Genomic DNA, 7,143 nt, shown 5'->3' with positions numbered 1-7,143 from the left:
AGTACCTTTTAAAACTGACTTGAATTAAGACTGAGACTGGAGAAGCACTGATTTGTCAAAATTAGTATTTGAAGTGCTGTAACCAATGGATTTTTTTTTCCTAATTTGGTCCCTAACTGAAAATACCAGTACTGTGAATCTAAGCAGTATAGAGCTTTCAGCTACAGACTCTCTAATCGTGAACCAGAAGCACTTTTGAGGAATTTGCTCTCTTTGATAAGCCAACATTGAGATCTCTAATTATTAAAAGAGAAGGCTAGCTTTTGAGCGCAAGAGTTGCATCTAGCTACTGATAATGAAATGGGGTTTGAAGTCTGTAAAAAATATTTACTGTGTAAAATTATATTTGCTTTTCTTACTGTTTTCATAGGTAAAAGGGGAAAGAGTGAGATCAAGTGTTCAGTTGTGCTCACACTCCCATGCTCTCTCTCACTTCTTTACAGAAGGTAACGTCCACTTACTGTGTTGACCAGGTTGTTAAAGTGTGTGAGCAAGTGGAAGGGGTTTCCCGTTTATCACCCAGCTCCACCCCTTCCACTGGCTTTTGTTATTACTACGTACAAAGATAGTCATCTTGGTTCTGAGCCCACTGTAACTGAGATAAATTACTTAGGGTTAAAGAGGGGTTTTTTTTGGTCCACTGGAAGCATTTAATCCTGCTTCCCTGATCACAGAAGGAATCGGGCTCAACTGCTGTCTCTGTTCTTCATCTTAGTTCTCTTTTGATTTTTTTTTCAAAGCCTTCCTACAAACAAGTGCAGTGTAAAGGCTTAGGATTCCAGTAGGTACTGTACAAACTGCTTTGCTCTATACTTTGCCCTGTTCAAGGTACCTAATGCCTGCTAAATCAGCACTAGATTCTTCTCAATGAATGGAATCAAGAGCCAGCTGGGCAATAGAATGGCAACACCCCCCAAGGTGAGGGAAGTAGTCAATATGCTGAAAGATGGGTTTGCTGCTCAGAGGGGTGCGGATATGCTGGAGAAGTGGGCTGACAGGCGCTGCATGAACTTCAGCAAAGAGAATAGCAAAGTCCAGCGCTTGGGGAGGAATAATGCTTATATACCAGTACAGGCTGGAGGCTGACTAGCAAGGAAGCAGCTCTGCAGAAAAGGACCTGGGACTGCTTGTGGAAAACAAGTTACACTTGTGGCAAAGGCCAACCATCTCCTGGCTGTTAGTAGGAGGGTAGCCGTCCTCCCCTCATATTTGGCACTTGTGAGGTCACGTCTGGGCTCTGTAGTACAAGAAATGGAGTACCACAATGGAGGAAGTCTGGTGGAGGCTACCCAAGGTTGTCGGGGGCCTGGAGCATGTACCACCATGACATCCTGGGAGAATTGTGTCTCTTCATACTGGGGAAGAGACAGAGAGAAAGCAAGGACAGATGTTGCTGATATTTACAACTACCTGAGCAGAGGATACAGAGAAGATGGAGCCTTCTGATGTGCCTGAGCACTTTTCAGAGGTACATGGTAATCAGAGAGGCAGAGGACACAAGTTTTAATATGGGAAGTTCTTATTAGAGGCCATGGTGGGTTGACCTTGGCTGGCTGCCAGATATCCACACAGCTGCTCTCTCACTGCCTTTATTCAATGGGATGGTGGAGAAAACAAGGTGAAAAAGCTCATGGGTTGAGGTAAAGACAGGGAGGTTGCTTACTAATTAGTCACAGGCAAAACAGATTTGACTTGGGGAAGATTTAGTTTATTGCCAATTAAAATAGATTTGGATGGTGAGAAGCAGACAAAAAATAAAACACCTTCTCCCCCCTCTTTTTTCCAAGGCTCAACTTCACTCCTTTATTCCTAACCTCCTTCCTTCTGCCCAGCGGCACAGAGGGGTAGGGAAGGGGGGGTTACAGTCAGTTCATAACAGTTCCTCTCTGCTTCACTTTCTTCCTCACACTTTTCCCCTGCTCCCTGCACATGCTCCTTGTGTGGCGCCTTGCACAGGCTGCAGTCCTTCAGGATAAACCTAGTCTAGCATGGGTCCTCTGTGGGCCACATTTCTTTCAGGGCATGTCCACCTGCTCTGATTTGGGTCCTTCAGATATCTACAGTGTAGATATCTGCTCTGACATGGACCTCTCCATGGGCTGCAGGACAATACCTGCTCCACTGTGGTCCACTCTGGGGGCTGCAGGGAAATACCTGCAGTGCATTTCCTTTCAGTGATGCATCTAGACTGGAGTTATCTGTGGCTTACATACTCAGAATTGCTGTATACAAGGAAGGGAAGATTATAGAGTATTAAATGTTAGTGACCAGCCATGGAATAGCTGATGTCTGATACCATTGGGCTTTCCTAGTGGTCAAGAGAGGTACTTTGGATACAGGGGGTGGGAGTTAGTCTGTGTTAGATTTGATTTATAGGGAAAGGCTAGAACCAAAACCACCTCTTCTTACAGTTTATTGTATTTCTATGGTTTTCAAAAGATTTCTGGCAAATGGAACAGTGTTTGAACTGTGGAGAAATGGAAAACTTTCATTCTGTTTCTGAGAAGCATGCCAAGTCATTAAGTTAGAAAGTCATTTGTGGAAGAAATGAAGAACATAGTCTGCTCTGGAATGTGAGGAGTATGGGAATTTTATTTTTATTATAATAACAGCTGATTTATGTCCTAATAGGAAAAGCAGGCATAACTGGATTGTCACAATTTACATGTCTTTAGTAAAAATCTGAGAAGGGGAGACAGCTGCTACACAGCAGAAGTATCTAAAATAGCAAGGTACTAATATTTTAGTAAATTTAACATAGATCTTGAAGTGCTGGTGGATACCATTTGAAAACTGACAAAACTTAGTAATTAAATTGTGTGAGAAAGCAATACCTGCACTGAGTTCCAGGATCACCAGAACTGGAGAGAAGGAGGAGTGGAGAACTGGGCAGAAGAAGAGAAAATGTGGTAGCTAGGAGCTTGTAGAAGGGGCAGCCAAGCAGAAGCAGAGAAGAGCTAGTAACTCATTAATGAGCAGGAAGGGGTATGGTGGGGTGTCACCATAGCTGAGGTCAGAGCAGGAGAGAATTTCAGTGAACTTGAGGAAAATGAACCACAACCGAACTTGTTGGAAGAAAACAAACATCACTCTATCTTGAAGAAGGGCAAGAAGAGGATCTGGGGAACTACTGCCTGGTCAGCCTGGATCCCCTGGAAGATGATGGAGCAAACTGCATTAAGGACAGGAAGGTGATTAAGGGTAGTCGGTGTGGATTTGTGCCTTACCAACCTGATAGCCTTCTACAATGAGATGACTAGCTCAATGGATGAGAGGAGAGCAGTGGATGTTGTTTATCTTCAGTGACTTCTTGACACTGTCTTCTATAGCATCCTCATTGATGGACTGATGAAGTACAGACTAGGTAAGTGGACAGTGAGGTGGACTGAAAACCAGGTGAAGTGAGGGGCTCAAAGGCTTGTAATCAGTGGCCTGAAGCCCACCCAGAGGGCAGTTACTAGTGGTGTACCCCAGGGGTCAATACTGGGACCAATATTGTTTAGCATTTTTATTAATGACCTGGATGATGGGACAGAGTGCACCCTCCCCAAGTTTGCTGGTGATACAAAACTGGGAGGAGTGGCTCATACACCAGATGGTCCCATTCAGAGGGCCCTTGATACACTGGAGAAATGGGCTGATAGGAACCTCATGAAGTTCAACAGAGGGAAACGTGAAGTCCTGCATCTGGGGAAGAATAACCCCAGGTACCAGTACAGACTGGTGGCCATCTGGCTGGGAAGCCATTTTGCAGTAAAAGGACCTGGGGCTCCTTTTGGAAAAGAAGTTGAGCATGAGGCAGCAATGTGCCCTTGCAGCGGAGAAGGCCAACAACATGCCTTAGGAAGAGCATTGCCAATGGGTTGAGGAGGGTGATTAGTACCCTCAACTCGGCACTGATGAGACCACATCACAGAATGACAGTAGTTGAGGTTGGCAGGCACCACTGAAGATCATCTAGTGCACTCCCCCCTCAAGCAAGGTCAGCTAGAACAGATTGCTCAGGACTGTGTCCACTAAGGTGTTGAAAATCTCCAAGACCGAAGACTCTACAACCTCTCTGGGCAACCTTCTCTGGTGTTCAGACACCCATGCAGTAAAACTGTTTTCTTATGTTTAGACACAGTATGCCGTTTCTCAGTTTGTGCCCATTGGGCACCACTGAGAAGAGTCAGGCTCCCTCTTCTTTACACCCTCCCATCACTTAATCATAAACATTGATAAGATGCTCCTGAGACTTCTTATTTTCTTGGGTAGAGGGCGGTGAGTGCTCCTGCAGTATTCAAGCACTTGCTTCTGGAGCTGCTTTTGTTTTAAGGAATATAGCTGTTAAGCATGGCAATCCACAGTGATCAGCAGATGTGAGAGCTTTGTTGGTTTGGTGTTTGTTTTTTTTTTTAATATAATAGCATTTTGAAATGGTCAGCTTTTAAACCTCTGTATTAGTTTAATTTTCATAAAGATATTAATGATTTTGAAAGCTTTCTAGAAGATAAATGCATCTATGTTCTGCTGAACTATTAGATACAGAAAAACATTGTGTGCAGTGACTGATCCCTGAGCAGCAAGTGTTTAGAAGGTAACTTCTTCCCAGATACCTTTGTATGTGAATTTGGGTTTTTTGGCAGAATTCCCACTGCAGAAGGGATGTTTGAATTCTGCTCCATTGCTTATGTCAACAAATGCAGTGTTTGTCTTCCGCCCAACTGGGACTGGAGTCTTAGAGTGAAAGACTCTAACATTTGCCAACAGCTTAGTATTTGTCTCCAGAAAGACAGTGTATAGTTTATCTTACACTGACTTAAATATCTTTAAGAGCACAGTATGTGAGGTGAGTCATAAGCAAATGGCATCACCCTTCACTTAGTGGGGATGGGATCCCTGCCTGGGATCTTTTAATGTTGCTTTGGTATAAACAAATGAACTCCATCACTTTCTGTACTATGGCATTAACTGCAAGGATCATGGCTAGAGTAAATCATGAATACTTCTTCTGGCAAAGGTCTGGGTTTTGTGTATGACCAAGAAGCTCACATTTTGTAGGGTCAGGGGAAATACAAGTGTAATATTTGAATTCCTGCGACTTCATTGAACTGAATGTGTTTTTCCTGAGGTTCATTTGAGTCCATAAGCAGATTATTGCAATGTTACATTTCCCTGAGGCTTTGGGGCTAGATGGTGGTGCTGGTGGGACCTGAGAAGCTGTGGCTGTGTGGACACTTTTGGAGAGCCCTGCATTGGACAGAGCCAACAGGGAAAGCTAAGTTAAGCAAAAGTAGATGTTGGAGAGTTAGCTTTGAATAGACAACTGCACTTTCACGTTAAAGAGTTCTAAAAAGAAGCGTAAGCATGTACAATGTCGTAGGACTGTTTGCTATTTATTGGCCCCAGTATCACTCTTCTAAAAAAATTTGGTGATTTTGGCTTTTTTCCTGTGTAGGCTCATTAAGAACATCTCCTGTCTTACAATATGTCTGTGTGCGTGCTCTCTAGTGAATTGTTTTGACTGAATTAAGTCTTCAGAAGTGAAATCTTTATTTTTTTACCTCTAGAGAGCGATCTCGAGCTGCTTTCAAAAAGCTGCCAGAGTAAAACTCATGAAGCCTTTGCTGAATGATTTGGGTTTGAACTAAAGTGTTTGATCTTTTAATGATTTCATCTCGTGGTCTTGTAATACCAAGGAAATTTTTAACACTGTCCCTACTTCTTATGCTTTGCTTCCCCATACTCCCTAGAGATGCATATGGTGCTGCGCATGTATTCAACCTCTCACTGAAGAGCCTGAAGAGAAGAGATTGACATGTCCTGACAGTGGAACAGAATTCTGGTGGACTCAGAATTCCTACTTAAAATTGTATATGTCTAATTTTAGGTACATTATGGGATTTCAATATTTTAAAAGTGGATTCTTTGACTGCACTGTTTACTATTTCTGTTGACTTGAGGCCTGTTGTACTGCAGCAATCATCAATGCTCCAAAGCATCATAAGACAAAGGGTATGCTGACCAATTATTTGATCACTCTACTCATTATGCTCCATTGATTAAGGGTCTGGAAAAATTCAATTATATAGGGATTTTTCAGTTACCAATACTACAGCAAATGTTTGAAGAGGCAAGATGAAAAGACAAAGTCTTCACCAGCTACTGAAGCCAAACCGACCCCAAAATCCCGGTTGCCCCTTGCAAAACTGTGGATCAGAATTCCCTATATCAGTGTTTTTACAGCTCAGTTCAAGGTTAAGATTCATTAAATAGGTGCCAGAAAAGAACATGAAAACAAGCATCATGTGCTTAGATGAATGCAATAGGAAACACACAGCGAAGGCAACCAAAGAGAGGTTCATCACAAAGTGACAGGTCTGTACTGCTGCTGGGACTGTTGTGGGAGAGATGTTAGTACCAATATGGCTCCACAGGCTTTATCAGCCTATCATTTATATGCTGGGCATTGAGACTGCTTAGCACATTTTGACGCCTAAATTTAAAGGCCTAAATTTAAATTTACTTTTTCAGACCACGGCAAGTAGTCTTTGCACGGAGAGAAATGTCCGTGATGCAGAGACCCCCCTGTAGGAACTCCTTATGGTCACTTCCTCTAACCTAACATATTTTTGGCTGCTTTCTAACCCCCAACAGATAATTTTCCATTAAAAATAAATGAATGTTGAACCAGTGGGATGCAGTTACTCTGCCACTGCTCTTACCTGCACACAAACTGCTGTGTTGGCTACGCCAGTGTGAAGCGGTGGGGTCTGCCTCAGTATGCCACTGTAATACTTGCTGAGTTTATTTCCACATGCAAAAAGGACTAGTTCTGACACCATTTCTATACTTGTGTATCATGGCTGTACTAGTATTCACACCAACGAAACTATTATTTCAGCAGAGTATTGTAAGGCTGATCCATGTATCTGTACTTACAGAGAAACTGTAAAAAATCAGATTTTAATTCCTGGTGGCAACAAAATCTGAAATTAATAGCGATGAACGGTTTTGTGCTAAATAGCAAATCAGTCACATTTTTAACTGGGGTACATAACTCTGAAGAATATAACTTAACATAATTTTACTTCAGTAGAATGAAATAGAAAGTTTCTTCCCAAATACCAAACTGGTGTAATATGAATCTTCACTTCAACT

The sequence above is a fragment of the Ciconia boyciana genome, chromosome 2, assembly GCF_034638445.1.
Source record: "Ciconia boyciana chromosome 2, ASM3463844v1, whole genome shotgun sequence".
Lineage (NCBI taxonomy): Eukaryota > Metazoa > Chordata > Aves > Ciconiiformes > Ciconiidae > Ciconia > Ciconia boyciana.
Note: the sequence above shows the minus strand (reverse complement) of the source record.